The sequence below is a fragment of the Pipra filicauda genome, unplaced genomic scaffold (genome assembly GCF_003945595.2).
Source record: "Pipra filicauda isolate LSUMZ 115617 unplaced genomic scaffold, ASM394559v2 scaffold95_size2449627_pilon, whole genome shotgun sequence".
Lineage (NCBI taxonomy): Eukaryota > Metazoa > Chordata > Aves > Passeriformes > Pipridae > Pipra > Pipra filicauda.
In genome coordinates, this window is record NW_024105153.1 from 364,380 (window position 1) to 382,163 (window position 17,784).

General features: G+C 43.9%; 1 protein-coding gene across 1 annotated transcript in view; it reads left to right on the plus strand.

Annotated features, from left to right (window-relative positions):
• The first annotated feature begins 857 nt into the window (after nucleotides 1–857).
• The window catches only part of GRAP2 (GRB2 related adaptor protein 2), a 103,940-nt gene continuing 87,013 nt past the window's right edge, over nucleotides 858–17,784 (plus strand). The window contains exon 1 of the mRNA XM_039391420.1: nucleotides 858–954. The gene's annotated coding sequence lies outside the window, so the exon portion shown is untranslated. The remainder of the gene's footprint in view (nucleotides 955–17,784) is intronic.

Genomic DNA, 17,784 nt, shown 5'->3' on the forward strand with positions numbered 1-17,784 from the left:
AAGCACCCTCCAGGCACTGCCCCACATACTGAACTGAGGAAGGCGGGGTCTGACCAGCACCAAGGGCTCCCCATCACTCAGATGAGGCCCACCTGAAAACAGTAATAAAGAGGGGTATAGAGTACCATCCTCAGGGTGTTTGCATTTAGTGGGTAATGAAGGAACCTGAAGGTAGTAGGAGCAACTTAAAGAAGGAAGGATGCAGAGGAAAGGCTTCTTCACTCTACAGGATGTTCTTGACTGGGGTTGTCCTTTGGTGCTGGTATCTTGCATCTGTGCTGTCAGAGTAAATAAGCCTCCTCTTGTAAAGGCTGACCTCAAGCTGTGTAGTAAATTCTGGTGCCAGCCAAACCTGCACTCAGTCACTTGCAGCGGTATGTTCCTTCTCAGTTGATGCTGCTGTATTGCTTTCACCACAAGCGCCAAAGGCTGTGAGATGCTTTTCCTTTGGGACTCAATTCCAGGTACAGTGCAGCATCTGGCCAAATTTTTTATTGCTTGTTCTCATTCCTCACATTGCAAAAGCAGCAAAGTTTCCTGTTACATTTTATGCCATGTTTCTACTTGAGAGCTGGCTTAATCTTTGTGTTTTCCTTTCCCTGTTAATCTCAGGATTAAGAAAAAGCTGTGGAAGTATGACTTGAGCTTTTAGAAATATTTTCTGCTTTAAAATAGTAATTAAAAAAAGAAATTAACCTGCAATGAGCAATCCTTTTTATTTAGAACTGAATTAATGAATTTTAACTGAAGATGGGCATGTTTGGCATTAATATATGTATAATTATGCAAAACCACTGTTATGCCTCTAATGAAAATTAGATTCTACCACTGAGGCTGTGTTTGGCGATAGTGTATATCTTCATTTGTGCTATATTTATTTTTTTTTCCTAGCTGTATGACCTAGGATTACAGTTGCTATGGTGATAAGACAGTCAGTGAAAGAAGGAGTGAAAGGTAAGTTTGTGTGTCTGCCTGTGCTGCGGGGGTGGCAGGGGAGGGGGTTGGCCGTCTCCTTCCCCCATGCTCTGTCTGCCTCCTGCTATTGCTAGGACTGAAAAGCACTACTGCTCAGGCTATGGTATTTCCTCAGTAACTCAGGGATGGGTGCTCAAGCAGTACCAAGTTTGGGGTTTTTTTCCCCAACAATATATGTGCATGACTAGGCCGTGGGATTGCTGTGCTGGGACTGTTTTTTTTAGGGAGGTGGGAGGAGCCGATCACCTGCGTGCGCCTCTGCCAATGGCCTCATAGAGACTTAGAGGTGGGGATGTCTGGACTAGTGGGGCCCAGAGTTAAATCCTCTGACTACTCTTCTGTATTTGTTGACCTGCATTTGTGATCCTGTGTGCCCTGGGCTTGGAACTGGAGATGCTAAGCATATTTAAAAGATGCATAGCTGTGGTGGACTTGGGTGCTGAGTTAATAGTTGGACTCAATGATCTTAAAGGTCTTTTCCAACCCAAGTGATTCTATGACTGAGTGGCACCTCTGTCTCCTCTGTACCCTGAGTTGCACTACCAGCCCTTCTGCTGGGGTTTGCTTCATGGTGCTTGTTGCAAAAGAGGCGGCATCCCTTGAAACCCTTTCAGTAGCCAGTACCACCTCCAGACCTGAGCAACAGGCTCAAGAGTGCAAGGGTTGTTTTAATAAGAAATTGATAGTGCATAGTCTGTCTTTTGTGCAGCTTTCTTTATTGAGAAGGAACATACACAAAGTCATGCTCCCCTGAACACAGCTGCCCAAAACTCCAAGTATCTCTTCTAGCCTGCGTTACGCAGCCGAAGCTTTGCCTTAGCTAACCCTGTGTGTGGTGGCTTCCTACCTGCCTCTCCCAACCTGCTGCCTCGTCTTTCTCTGCAACGCTCCATCAAAATTGCCCTTACCATTTGCTTTAAGCTCATGGTGGAAATGCTTACGACAGAAACTCAGACTGACCAGCCTTGGTGATTGTAAGACTGATTCAGGTAGACTTTTTGTGTAATTTTCTATTCTAAAATGGCTTTTTTCTCTCTTTCTTCCTGAAAGAACAATGGTTGCTATTGCCAACAACTTGAAAACTTTTCATCTGATCCCTCCCAGCAGCAATGCTTTTGCTACTCTGTGAAGCTCTGGGTCATGTTCTTCTCTCAAGTACATTGTGAATTAACATATTAAGGGCTGGTGAGTAAGTCTCAGGCTCCCACCAGTTGGTTTCAGTAGCCCTGAATATCTCCTTGGGCTTGCTAAACTTTTGATTAGGTATAGATTTTCCACCAGAGGTCTTATAACTGTGATTAAAAAAAGACAAAAATGTTTAAAAAAAGTCTCTCCTCTTCTGCTGTGCTTTGCATTTTCCCTCAAGTGAACTCTTTGCCTGTTTGCAACTTATCAACAATGCAATCACTATAATGCAAGCAGACAACACTCTCCTGCTCACTTGGACAGGAGTAAGGAAAATGAGCCGTCTGACAGAGACAATCCTGTGCTTGTAATGTTCTCTCCCCTTGAGGAGAACTCTTCCAAGCCACTGAACCTCTGAGAAGGGGTTCTCTTTGTGCTCAGTCACCCGCCCACAACCATCAGCATCCATCAGTGGCTGCACAAAATGCCTGTGCTCACAGAGGACTCCACAGTTGGGAGAGAAGGTGGAAAAACCTGATGGGCAGTGTTCAGTGATGCCTAGAGAGCAGGGGGAGTTGCTTGGCAGTCTCAAGGTAAGAGTGGGAGCTTGAAGGAGCTGTATTTCAGCCTGTTGGAGAATTGTTGCCACCCTCTCATGGGGCTAAGACTTTTGTAGCTCAGAAGCTGGGGAGAAGCTGCTTATTTGCTCCTCCAGTAGGAGTGTCTTCCTTCCAAACCCCAAATATCATGGCAGGTTCTGAGGGCAGAACAAACCTGTGGGCTGCTTCCCGCTGCTCCCGTGGGACTGCTCAGCAAAATAAACTTGCATCTTCTCCAAACCGCAGGGCTAAGTAGAGCAGGCTGCCCAGCTTTCCCCTTGAGGACTGTTTCAAAGTGTTGTTAAATGTAGTCTGGAGATCAAGAACATGCTTATGTGTGCAAAATCTGAAACAGCAAGAAAGAATAAAAGATCTCTACAAGGGAATGTGCAGCTAAGACAGAGAAAGAAGGAGCAAAACAAGCTCTCTCACATTTTTGATTTCCCTTCCTGAGGTGGGGAAAGCAGCAAGGTAGGAAAAGAAACAGCTCTTTCTCCTGGGAATCCCTCCTGGTTAAGACCTGCTTCAGCTGTGCTATATCTCGAGATGCCCTTGCACAACAGGTACAAGCCTCTGCTAGTGGAACCAAGCAATAATGAGGACTGATGGTTCATCTAGTTAGGAGATGTTGGTGAGATTTAGTCAGCCTATACCCTGCGTCAAAACTGTTTCCATAGGAAAAAAATCTTTGTCATTGTTATGGAAGACTCCCTTCTAGGGGGAACAGAAGGCCCCATATGAAAATTGGACCCACTTCTTGAGGAAATCTGCTGCCTTTGTGGGGCCCAGGTTAAAGATGTGAAGAGAAAGCTTCCTACCCTGATATGGTCCTCAGATGATCATCCATTATTGATTTTTCAGGTAGACAGTGATGAAGTTACAAGTCCACGGGCAATCAAGAGAGACTTTGGGGCCTTGGGATGACTGGTTAAGGGATCAGGAGCACAAGTAGTGTTCTCGTCTATCCTTTCAGTTACAGGGAATGATGAGGGAAGAAACAAGAAAAGCCAGCAGATTAATATCTGTCTCGGAGCCTGCTGTTGCTGGCAGAATTTTGGGGTTTTGATCATGGATCAGTTTATATGACATCAGGCTTGCTGGTGACAGACACGGTACACCTGACTTAAAGGGGGGGAAAAAGATCTTTGCACAGGAGTTAACTAGATTCGTTGAAAGATATTTAAACTAGCTTAATGATGGTAACAATAGGATTGGGTGTTTATGGGTGGAATCAGGTAGAAGGCCCAGGAGTCAAGCAGCTGGCTGCTCATGCCTTGGATGAGTGTACACTTTGCTGGGTAAAAAACTTGCTGGATGGCCAATCCCAAAGAGCGGTGGTGAATAGAGTTACATTCAGCAGGGGCCAGTCCTGTTTAAAATCTTCGTTGAGGAGATTGAATGTTCCCTCCTTAAGTTTGCAGACAACTCCAAGTTGGACAGGACTGTTGATGTGCTTGAGGGAAGAAGGGCTCTACAGAGGGATCTGGACAGACTGGACAAAAGGAGGCTCAGAGGAGACCTGAGAAGAGTGATAGCTCTCTACAGCTATGTGAAAGGAGGTTGTAGCGAAGTGGGGGTCGGTCTCTTCTCCCATGTAACAAGCAACAGGACAAGAGGAAATGGTCTCCAGTTGTGCCAGGGGAGGTGTAGATCGGATATTAGGAAAAATTTCTTCACCAAAAGGGTGGTCAATCATTGGAATGGGTGTGCCCAAAGAAGTGGTGGAGTCACCATCCCTGGAGGTAGTGGCACTTGGGAATATGGCTTAGTAATTGACTTGGCAGTGCTGGGTTAATGGTTGGACTTGATGATCTTAGAAGTCTTTTCCAATCTAATCGATTCTATGATCTCACCTATGAGATGAAGCTTGCCAAGCCATGGTCCTCTGGCAGCCAATGCCTGAGGTGAAGGTGAATGCCCAGCAAAGGCAGATTTATTTTATGACCCCTGGGAATTCTGGTTAGTGATTCAGGTTACCTTCTAGTAGCGATGTGTCAGATGATAGCAATCCTTAGAGGGGAGGCATTAAGCCTCTCAGGCTTGGTTATGCTGTGGGTCCAGTCCAGGTCAGCAGTATAACAAATCACAAACACCGGGCTGAGATTTGGGAGTGGTCTAACAGCTTTGGGCTTCAGGTTATATCTGCCAGTGTCAGGTCAGAAAAATCAATACAGTATTAAGAAGTGTCTTCATCAGCCCCTGACTTTTCTGATCTCCTCCCTTAGCCTTCTGCAGGTCAGTGCTGAGGTGGGTTAGATGTGTGTGTACACACAAACTTGCAGTGCCTCTGCCAGTTGGCTGGAGGCAGCCTAGATGCTGTCAGACTGGCCTCTTCTCTGAAAGAAAACCTGCTGAAAAAAGAAATCCCAACAGATCTTTCATATTTCCCCCCCTCCCTTCTGTAAATATTCATCATAAGCAGTTAGAAGGGAGCAGCTGCAGAGGATGAATCCTGAGTTATCATTGTCCTTTGTCAGGAGGTCAGCCTAGTCAGCACTCAAATATCCTTCCCCTCTCTCAGGCCCCCTTCCACCTCCATGCTGCTGGAAGTCCATAAAGGGCTTATAGACAGGGATGCGGCAAACATATACTTGTAATCTCAAATGAGCTAGTCAGGTGCTTAAGGACAAGCTACTACCAGGGTAGGAGCAGTTGGACTGATGCAAGGTGTTCGTGGGGAGGGACTGCATTGCTGTCACAGGTTTGACCTGTTGGAGGGAGGAGTGGGCAATGGGGTCAAGAAGAGGTTTCAGCCTGACTTTTACATCTTCAGACATCAACACAGCAGCATCACAGTCCTTGTGTTCAGTCCCATGAGTGCCATCAAACACAGATGTGTCACATTGAGGGCCAACAGGTAGCCAGGAGCTCTGTGGATGGAGCCATGAGGGTCTTGTGTGCTTGGCAGAGAAATGAGAGAAGTGGAAAATTCTCCTCATTGCAGGACAGAAAACAGTGGCATGTGGGAGGGATGCAGCTGGCTGATGAATTGCCACCTGCTTTGGGATCCAGTGTAACTGCAGTGTTTATAGGCAGGTTATTAGACACAGAGCCTATCAAATAGGTGACAACTTGAGGTCTGGGGATATTTTGACATTTTTATTCTGTTTATCTCAAGAGCCATGAGATGCTGTGATGTCCCTTTGCCTGTGCTCCCACGCTGTCCCAGGTCACCAAGCTTTCTCTTCGACTCAGCTCTGGGCCATCAGGGATGTTTTTTGTGTCATTATCCCCCTGGGAGGGTGGGGGATGGGTTTTGGTTGAGAGATGCAATAAGTTCTCGGGAAGGACAGACAGATGCTGCTGCATTATATCTCACTGTCACGGCATGGTTATTCTCTCATGACAGGCTGTGCTCCCTTGTGCATGGGAGGGATGGAGGGCAGGAGGACACAGCAGGGACATGGCTCTCCACGGAAAACAGAGGCAGTTCCCATGTCCTGGCTGTCAGTCTGCTGCTCTTCTGCAGTTTGACTCTTGGCAGCTGAAATTAAAACCAGAATGGCTTGGTAGTTTTAATACCTAGGGCATAGCTTGCCTGCCTAAATCTTTGGCTTTGTCCAAGAAGTCATGACTTCTCTGAACTTGCTGCTGGGAGTGCTGGATGAGGCTGCTCTGAACACCGCAAGGGAAAGTTTGCTCATCTCTGTAGCTGGTGGGGTCCCGAGGCACCCTTCCTCAAACCTGTGGCAAAGTCATATGCACCTATTTTCCTAACCTCAGTTTTTCCCACTAAGGTTTTCCTTTCACATACAATAGGCTGAAGAAGAGTGTGTGTTTTCTGTGTGATTGTCCTTTTTGATTGGAGGTAGTTTTTTGGTTGGAGGTCTGCTGCTAGGGATTTCATCTGCAGGGGCTCCTGCTGTGACTGGGTGATGGTGACCTCTAATGGGCAGCTCTGAGAAGCTTCACCAAGGGAGGGAGGCCCTTCAGACAAGAGATTTTATTGTTACATAGGTAATTTTTATACATAGCTATTGTGAATGTGGCATAAGAGACATCTTGCACATCTTTATGGCAGTCCTGTTGCTGATGACTTGTGTACTTGCTTTTGAATTTCTATTCCTTCTTAGTTGGCAGGAAACAAGCAGCTGCAACACCTCAATTTGTTGATTTTTATAGTGCATCCATTTTCCTTGTCATTTGGAGAGTGGAGAAGAAGAAAGGGATGCAGGAGAGACAGATGGAAAATATAGTCAGCTTTAGTTCTCTTTAAATAGTATCTTACCAACCAGCAACTGCTGTGGCTCTGTTGTGTTTCATGAATTTGTTTGTGATTTGAAGCACACAGATCACTTTAAATGCTGCTTTGTTTTTAAACATTGGAGTAATGTTAAATCCACATGAAAGATGGGGAGCCTTTCTTATCTCTGAAATCAAGGGAGAGAGCTCACAACAGCCTATCCAGTAATGTACCCTCCAACCCTTATACTCACAGCTAGTAAAAGCGTTTGACATCCTGAGACTGAAATTGTTTGCTGAAAGCAAATAATTTGTGCTTGTGCGTTAACGGGTGTTGGGAGCATTTGGTATCTGTTTTCCTGTATCCTTTTAAAGGTCCTTTTTTCTTTTCTCTTTGGCTCTTTTGTCTCAGGATAAACTCTAGTGGTGAACTTTTCCGAAGGTGAGAGAGGAACAGCACTTCAGGTCTCCCTATATCAGCCTCTTTGGCATGTGTAAAATACAGCATCTTATTCAAGGGACATCTGATTAAATTAAAAGATTGCGAGCTTGGAACTAAGCTCCAGATCATTGCTAAGTAAAAGCATGCTGTAAAGCTAACTCCCCATCCCAGCACACCACTGAAAGCAAGATCTCTGCAAGATCCGTTTGTGCTGGACATGTGAGAGCTGACTGAGAAAATCCAGAGGTCTCAGAATAAATAATATTTACTGATCTTACACTAAACCCTGTGCTTCAGTTCCTCGGGCAATTCTATTTATTAGGAGCATGATAAGACTAACACAGAAGATCGATGCTTCTGCATCACTTACCTTTTCTGTGTCATCTGCAAGTGGCCACAGGGAGACCAAGCTGTATAAAGAACTTGACCTGGGACTGTAGCCCCGCACTTTGCCAGGGAGTTGCACAACTCTTTCCCTTGCTCCCTCCTTACTTATGCCTGCTGGTGATGTTTACAGGAAGATTAAGTGAACTGGAGGGTTGGCTGATTCATTACATGACTTAGAGCTTCCTGTTACAGATGAGTGAGCAGCTGACAGAGTAAACAGAGATTGTAAAGTTGTATCTGGGACCTTGTACATCTCCCCCTCAGGGGCAGGTCGCAGGGCCTGGGGAAGTGAGGAACCCTTTTCAGAGGTGATGGTGCTCCCCATACTGACTCTCAGCAGCTCCCTGGAAACCAGAAAACAGCTTCCATGCTAGGGCACCAGGGACATTTCTTAGGCAATCTTGACCCCCATCAGCTCAAAAAGTAAACAAAATAGCCTGTGCTTTGGGGTAGCAAAAATTCAGGAGGGAAGGCTGAAATAACTGAATATCAATGTCTCATCAGGTGGGTCCTGAAAGGTATCTGTAACAATCTCACACCAGTGAAGACGGTACAAGGTGGGGGGAGAAGGGAGGGAAGGAGATTGAGGGTGGTGAGAGCAGATATAACCTGGAGTAATGATGTCAGGCTGAGCATGGGAAACACAGCCTGTGGATCAGCAAGGGATTACTGCTTTATTAGGCTCTGGATTAGTGTCCCAGGGCCAGAGGCTGCAGAATAAACTGTATTGAATTATTCCTTATCAGTTGATGCTGACTGACTTGTCTGTCCCAGTAAGCTCCCTGGTTTGGGGAATTATTTTCTGTGTTCAGGATGGTATGCCATAGCTTGGAAAGGGATCGGTTTTAGGAACAAAAAAAGCTACATGGAGATGAGAAATTATATGAGGACTTGGAGGTAAAAGAGTCACACAGTAGTTGCTCTTCCTTAAATTGGAAGGGCTATTTTCTATCCAGAGCAAATCTCTCAAAACATAGCTGGAGATCTCCAATCTTTGATTGCTATAGCTTTGATTCCAGCACTTTTCCATGTTCCTATTTATTCTTCAAAGGTGAATTCAGACTAGTCAAATCTACTTTGACTACAGGTCTAAAATGTCTGGGGATATAACTTTAACCACAGAAAACAGTCACTTTATTGATATATCTGTGAATGAGGAAGAGAAACAGACTGTAAAGAAAAGAGGGCAAGTATACCTGCAACCATCTTGTAATTGTGCTGTGAGGCTGGAGGAGGCAAGGACAGGGATGAAGGTGGCAAAAAGTGATATTGCTTCAGCAGGGGATGCACCTCACTATGAGTCAGCAGAAGTCACTCCAGAGGCAGGAGTGTGGTGATGAAACACCAGCCCAGGTGTCCCGTTCACTTCTCACCACCAGATATGCAACTTTCTCTGGGGAAAAGACATGCAGACTAGTTTGCCTGGCAAACCTCTGGTTGGGAGGAAGGACGGATTACACTTTGTTTCTACTGTCCTATGTTTCTGCAATCTCTTGAGCCTGCTGAAAGTGTAAAGAGGCATGGGTCTACCTATAGGAGGAGTTCTGGTTCCAGTGCTGTGACAGGCCACTGGAATTGCTGTGTATTGTAAAGTAAAGAAAGGAAATCCCCAATGCAGGGCTACTACCCTTAGTCTGTGAAATAGATTAGGTTCTGCAGTATTAGGTTCTGCCTTTGTTTGCAAAGGAAAACCTCTATGTGGGAACCAATTACAACTCAATGCACTTTGAGGCTTGATACGGCAAATTATCAGAATTAAGGCTTTTGAGCAGAGCTGACTCCCCCAGATATCCATCATTAGAGATTTTGGAATAAAATTCTGATCACTTGAATATGTGAAATTTGTTATGATGCAGATATGTGAGAGCTGGGCATTTGCAGTCCATGAGGAAAATGAAGAGCCAACTAAGAGCAAGGCTTCTGCCTCTAACATGCATTTTGTGATGAAGAATACAACAGCAAATTTCTATATGAATAACAACAATTAGCCTTGTAGTTTTGCATGAGTGCAGTGGCCTGTCAGCAACCTTTGTGCAGATCTCCAAGCTCCAGTAGCTAAAGGGGATAATGCACCTTAACTAGCTAATGTGGTTCACAGCTCGAAGTATAGTCCTATGAGTCTTGCATATGCAAGAATCTTCCCCATGCAATCACACTGGTATATGAGGGACTTAATTCTCATAAATACTGTTAACCACAGTATTTAGAGTAAAAGCAACCATGTCCTGTAGCCTGACTGGTCTCTCTCAGAAACCCCACTGAGTGCTCCTGGCCTAACAGAAGTGTTAAAAACAGTTTTGTGCTGGGTTTATGCTTCTACTGGCTCCTGAGAAATATTAGTCTTCATCAGGCTTCAGTGATTGATGCTCAGTTGGGAGACCTTTGAGGAAATGCAGATGATTCAGATATTAATATTAATCACTCATTGGGTATCACTTGAGCCCTCTCTAACACTAGTAGACACATTTTGCTGCGAGAGGTAGTATATTTTCATTTAGAGGTAAACCCAAATGCTTAGTTGTTAGTGATGCTGCAATGTCTTCCACACAGGTTTGAGTGCAATCCTCAATGTTCCTCTAAATTTCACCCAGGGAAAGTAGTATTCTACTGAGTCGGTGTTTGTTCTGTAATTCAACTAGAACAGTTACTCTTCATTTTCCTCTCTCTGAATCTGCTATATAGTTTTATTACGTGCTGTTATACAACTTAGTTCTGATGTGAAGCCAGCTATATTTCAGTTAGATGAATGATCCTATATAATATGCAGATATGTCTGCAAAGCACTTCGGATAAAAGATGGTAAGAAATCCAAGTTAGTATTTTGCTTTTTCCTGGGTTTTGCTTTGTCATATGCTATTTAGTAGCTTTGCCGCTGTTCTGTCTCAATGCATTGTTGAATGAAGTGTTCTGAATATTTTGGGGACCGCTGGCATATTTTATTAATTGCCTTTTACAGGTTGCTTTTTGATCTGTTTAGAAACTCCTTGTTTCACGGACTGAATGAAAAATAAATGTTTTAAGCTAAAGTTTTAGCTACCAAGGCAGGGAGGGAAAAAAAGTTCAGCAAAATATCTGGCTAATTTTAAGCTCATTTTTGGGGGTGATGTGATACCAAAGACTCCTCGGAGTTGGGGTGTAGGGTACAGGAATAATAATGACTGAAAAGGAGCACAGGGCACTGGCTTCCTTCCAGGAAGGATAAAATAAGCTAGTAACCCATCTGGGTCTCTAACAACTTCTCAAAGAAGGGTTTTGTACGCTGAGATTTGTTCTGACAGCAGTGTTTTGAAAATGTTTAGGACCCTTGCCATCACATTTCTTTTAAGTCTGATTACCTTATGTGATATATTCTCAGCTGCTGTAAATTGCTACCACTTCATCAACTTCAGTGACATCTAGTCAGGATACAGCAGCAAAGGATTAGCCCTCTGCATCCAGACGTTGCCTTGAGCTGGGCTGGGATCTCATCACAAGTCATTACGAGCCTGATGAGACAGTGCTGAAGGGAAGACATAGGGTTATGATAGGTTGTGGTGAAGACTGACCCAGTAAATGGAACTCATTTATTTTTGATTTATTACTAATTCCAGTTTCTCTGTATGATTTTTGTCTCAGGACACTTTATCTTCCGAGACAGAAGGTTTTGTAGCTATGGAGACTTCTGTGCCACTGTTTGTAAGAATGGGGATAATATTGGTTCTGATGTTCTAGCCAGAACCATTGTAAGAAACTGTATTCACCTAACGAAATTCCCTTTGGAGCTACTTTTAATACTCATTTCTGCTGCTTGTCATAAGGCTACTTTGTGATACTTATGTGCTGCAGTGCTTTATCGTAACTCAGGTATAAGACTTGCTCTATGAAAGACTGTTTCAAGTGTCCTTTGGTATCCATTAGTGTGAAATGTGCCATGGAAATGTAAATCATGTCACTGGCTGTCAAGGAACACCTGGCCTTCAAACAGTGTCCTGCCACATTACTGAGGGAAGGAGAGAGAAGGCCGGCAAGGCAAGGCAAAGGAGACACTGGATTTTTCATTTCACTTAGAGGACTCATTGGTAGGATAGCATTCAATATGCCCCTAGGACTCGAGTAGCTGAATACAAGGGCCATAGTGCTGCTCAGCTGGTGGACGTGGAGAGGAACATATTGTTGCCCTTCCTCCTGTGACACTGCACAGGCAGTGCTCTGTCACCTGGTAGGCAGGTTGTTCTTCATGTAGATAATGATTCCCGCAAGTACAGAAGCATTCCACTGTCTGGACTCAAACAGACAGTGTCTTTCCTTATAATCTGGGGGTCTGAACCAGAAAGGCTTCCCCTCGCTGGTAGCACCAGGGAGCACAGAGCTGGGGCTCCCAGCTTGGCTTGGTAGGAGTGGGCTCAGGCACACACCCAACCGTCATGGTGAAAGTTTTTCCTTTTGTACTCCAGCCCTGAATGAGCTCATCTGACCACACACGACAATATCAGTGTGTCTTCCAATGTGCGAAGTCATATTTCCAAGGGCTAATGATATTCCATGTAAGGGCATTGGCTGACTTGCCCAGGGAGATCAGGTATAAACCTTTGGTGTACCTTAAGGTATCACTGTCCAGGCCAACGATGGGCCAATACATCTCCTGTGATGATCCATGGCTGGTGCTATGAAACAGTCACTGAGAGCTTCAGTTTGAAAATACTATGACTCCATTTTGATGCAGTTCAGTCAATTGGCAGGTTGCAAAGCTCAGATTAGGGCACCTCTTAACCCATTCCAGAATGCTCTGTGTCATCTCTGTAGTGTCTTAAGTTTAAAAAAGATACAATTGAATTTTTTAGAATTTATTTTATCTTCTTTATCCAGTCTGAACTCCAATCCATGATATTCACCTAAAAGTAGTATTACTGAGTGAGCCTTTGTGTTGAAAAGCTGCATCTTTCACTGAATGGTATTGTGTTCACACCCTTTCGGTGTATTTTAATTTTTGGCTGGCTGTAGGTCATGTGGGCAGATTTGCTTGTTAGCATTTCTTCAAGTCTCCCAATGCAGACATCAATTTTATCAATATGAAGTGCTACAGTCTACAGCAAGTCTGGTCATCACAAGGAAGACTCTGTGAACTGAAGATACTTATTATGTGGTCCCACAATATAAATCCTCCTCTTTTAGGGTAGACCCAGGCTTCAGGTTGTCTTTAGGCTAGAGGAAATAGGTTCAAGTCTTGCTAAATGGACCATTTCCCAGTGATATTCAGAAAGCGAAAAGTGGACTACTTTGCCTTTATATCATGTATGTCTTGAACCTACCAAAGCATGTATGTCAAACAGATATTGAGCAGTTCTTTTGGCAAGAATCCTAATTGACTCAGTCTTGCAAACGGCTCCCTAATGGACTTCACTTGAAGCGATATGAAAGTGGGAGCCCCTTAAAACATACTGTTTAATGTCTAATTGTTAAACTCATATAGATGGGGACAAATGCAGACTATGCTTTGAATGAGGACTGCTCACTCTGTTAAAAGTCAGACTTATCAGAAAAGAAGCCTTTTCCCTTCGCAAAAGCATTTTCCACCAATATTAGGCACGTCCATCTTCCGAGGATTGCCACAGGTGAGAGAAAGAAGATTTGAAAATATTATTCAGACTCACATATGTGAAGCACATTGTATAAAGATTTTGTTGCCATGCATCTGCAGTGTTTGCTCATTGCTAAATAATCTGTGTAGCTTTATCAACGACTGTTACACTCCTGCTAATACTGTGTGTGCTACTAATATGCCAAGTGCTATTAAACAACTCGGGTGTTGTCAGAGACCAATTTTTATAAGAGCTGCAATATCCAAATTTGAGTGCAATGAGAGACTCCTAATCATGTGTAGTATAATCCCTCCTTGTCAGGAGAACATATTGTGCCTCTGAAGTAAACAATTCTGCAAAAGTGGAATACTATCTTACACCTTCTTTCAACCAGTTAGCCCTTATGACTACACAACTGGTATGCATGTGCATACAGCATGGAGAATTGGCAATGCCTATGTGGTAATAATTTTAACTAGCTTTGCATCCAATTTTGAAGCCTTCTAAATCCCTTCAGTAACAAAGTCCATTCTCTTGATTGTTTATTTGTGTGATATGTGGCCAATAAACCATATTTCTGGCAATCAAAAGCTGTTTTGATGAAAGGAAATCCTAATATTAACTGTGCTGTTTGCTTTTTGCAAATGCTTCTTTCTCAGGCTGTATCTCAATAGTGACTTGGCCTAGAAGCTCTGTTTTGCAAGAATCCTTGACAATATGCTGACATAAAGCATGACTTCAGATCAGCTTAGGAAATGCAGTACTCACTGGCTGCAGACTGTAAAGACAGAATTTTCTAGAACATCCAGCACTTATCTAACTTTTCTGATTCACACCTGCTCAGATCTCCACAGAGCAAAGGCTGGAAAACAGCAATGCCTCCTTGAACCCTATCCAAAAGTGTACACTAGGCTGGTGGTGCTGGGCTGTGGAAGAGGGACTGAGTTTCCCAAACTGCATAAGCCCTACCTCTTGGTTAACAGAGCTGGTAGTTGTTTGAGCTGCACTCTTGCAGATAGTTAATGTTAAATTCCACTAGCTGAACCACTCATGTCCAAATTGGTTATATGCTCTCATAGCACTGCCTGTAAATTTGGTGAGCTCTGGCTGAGCCCTTCTGCCTTGACAGGGGACTGCTGCTCTGAGCCCAAGAAGCAAGTGGAGTTTGTAAACAACCTTAGTCAAGTTTTACATTCACTATATATAATGATAGCTATATTTCAGACTCAGCCTGTGCTCTTGCTGATCGCAACATGCCAAAGCAGTCCTGGCAAAGTGAGGTATTTATTTAAGAAGTTTTTGCTATGGAATTTCTTAAACTTCTGGTGCACATTTTAGGCACCTCATAGGACTCACTTATTGCCTTACAGAGGTTAGAACTGCTCACTCAGGCAACAACTGGGGCTTCTTTTGCTGATTTCTGCAAAATCAAGGAGTCTACTCTCTTCTCTGTCAGACTGCTTGGCTTTGATATTCTGATCTGACGGCAATAAGTGTTCTTTGTGATCTGAGGTACAAGTAATTCCAGAAAGGCAAACTAAACGTGCCCTTTCTTCTGAGTAAAATGAGTTACAAGCTTCAGTTTTCACAGGGATGCAGAGGAAGAGCATTAATAATGACATGGGGTCCCACCAGGATGTTACTTTGCTGAAATCTGACCCAGGGTTTGACCCTGGGCCTAAGTAAAAGCTGCTTGAAGTCCATGGGGACTTGTCTGTCACACTCCATGAACCATGGATCTGGACCTTCTGTGAAGAGATTGCACCCCTTCTTAACCTGCTCTGTGCATCTTTGCAATGTTGTCAGCTAATCTGGGAATGTGACACTCTTATAAAGTAAAACAAAACAAACAAATGCAATTTAGCTCTTTTTTTTTTTTTTTCTGCCCACTGAAGTCACTTCAAGCTATGGAAAAGTGGGATTTACCCTTCCAAAAGCAAGATTAGTTATCTCTTGTAGAACTGGACCTGTGGGAGTGACACAAAACATGTCAAAGGTTTGCTCTGTCCATTGTGCCAAAGCTGGAGCTGGACTGTTTTTGATGGTGCCACTGGGAACAGCACCTGGCCCATTGTAATTGCAAATGACATCCCTTCTGCACAAAAGATTGTCTTAATTAATATCAATGATATCTTCAAAGGAAAAATGTCTAAATGTCTGAATGCTGATCTCTCTAGATCTCTAAACTAATGTCCTGCACATTATTTTTCTGCAAAATGGATTCAGGAAAATAATCCTTGTGCTTTAACAGTCTTAGAAATAACTTCAACTCACATTGCAGTGCAAGGACCAGCACAAGGGTCTGCAATGGCATGAAAATATTGTCTTTTGCTATGTTATTGATAGTGTACCTTCTTGATGTTGCTAGACCAAAAGCAATGTTATTTTCAAAAACAACGATATTGCAGGGGAAAAAAAAAATTCCTTTTCCTCTCATGTACCAGCTTCTAGCCAGGAATATATTGACTAAATTGGAGAAAGATGGTTAGGGGAGTGTAGAGGAAGGGAAAGTATGAGAGTGTACAGATTGTGTTCTCTATCTCTTATGCCTCAGATGTTGCCCTTCACAGCACTGCATTGCATCCCCTACAGCTGTGCTCTGAGCTGAATCAGAAGCTGTATGAAAGCAGCCTGGAGTACTGTTTCTCTTAATAAGACCTGAAGCATATGTAGCCTGTTTTTCTCTTGCTTTCCCTACCTCCCCCCCTTCCAGCAGAAGAGAAAATATGAAATTGAGTAGGTCTGCTTCCATGAATAATGCCCTGCAGCCTTCCTTGGATCTTGCTGTTTTGCCCACTCACATCTCAGTACAAGAGTTTAGATGCAGGAACAGTCTCCCCTCCCCCCAGGAAACAGGGGATGATAGAAAAAGCTTGTGGTATGACATCTGAGCCAAAGACAGGGACTGCAGATGTCACCAGTTCAAGAACCAAGAGGACATCCCCACTGGCAGTACCTGTGCTTAATGCTTCTTGCCCAGCACATTGCTGCTGGTGGAAGTGGTTGGTGTGCTGTGGTCAGTAAGTCACCGGTGTCTCACCTCACAGCATGTCAGTTTGCTCACTGTAACTTAACTGAGATTTCTCTGTGCAGTGGGAGGAAGCCAAGCTGCACCCTGTACAGACGTGCACTGTGTAGATCAAACCACAGACAGGAAGTGTCTGCGATGAGAACACGGAGGCACCGCCATCTCCGCAGGTGTCCTACCGTCAGCTGGCTGCACTTGACAGTGCCTGGGTGCCTTCCCACCCACAACAGTTAGCTCTGGGAACCAGCCCACATGGGCTGCAGTCACACCTCCAGCTGCAGGCCAGGCAGACACAGAGAAATAGGGAGACGAACAACCCTGTGCCACATCTGCAGATGTCCATGAAAAGAGAGTCGGCTGGGCCAAAGATGGAGAGGTTTCATTCCAGTCTGTGCTGCTGCTGTTCCCTTCTCTGGGGATGACAATGTCACCAGAGAATTGGCTGATTGCTGCTCTCTCATTGCAGCACTCAGTGTCACATGGTGCAACACAGTCCTTTGAGCCCGGATATTGGGAAACAGGGCTCCTAAGGGAAGGTCATCATCGTTGGCACAGCTAAGGCTGAAAAAATATCAGTGGGAGAAGTGGCCAAAACATGAAAAGAAATCATTCTTCAGTTCTTTGCCAAGAGATGATGTGGTTCTTCTAGGGTGGGTTGCTCTTTGAGAGAGGGTGACATCAGGAGCCTGACAATTTAGACATGGTTCTTCTCTTTGCCAAAGGGACACCCAACCCTCTTGTTCTTGAACCTATTCTTTCAGCTCCACTCATCTCCCCAGGTTTACAATGAGGTACACTTCCCATATGGAAGTGTTTTGTCAGGCTAAATTCAGTGATGCCAGTGATGGCACAGAGATTATGAAGGGCATTAAAAGAATATGATTAAAATTCATCATAATTTGTGTAGCATGGGAGAGTTCCAGGGAATGTACAGGAAAATTACCTTGTTACACTTTTCTCTTTAGTCTGAACTACATTCAGAGGGTTATGTTATGGCATAACTCTGTGTCTATATATATTATATTTTTAATGTATTTATACATATATATTTTTGTATATTTATACATATATTTATCAATTACTTCAACAATGTAGGAAAAGAAACAATGTAGCTGGACATATCTAGTATCTGTGTCGATTTCTGCATCTTTTACAAAGCAAGGGCGTCGGATTTTTTTCTTTCCCCAGAAAGTAGCTAGTTGTAATCTTCCTCTTGCCATCTAATCACAAATCTTCTGGTTTGCTTAGTAATTGAAATTGGCATTTTTGCATCTGCTGCTTGTGGGCGCTGCACCGCAGGAATCAATATCATGTGTGACAGGAACAATTGATTTTGCAAGCAGTGGCACCCACACTGAGGATTTCAGGCCTCAGGGATCAAATACCTCGAGAGAGCAGTAAAGTCATTTCAAATCAGGAATTATCACAAGTGTAACTTAATTATACTGTAAATGTGGCACCATCCCAGACAGCACCTGAAGTGGTCCC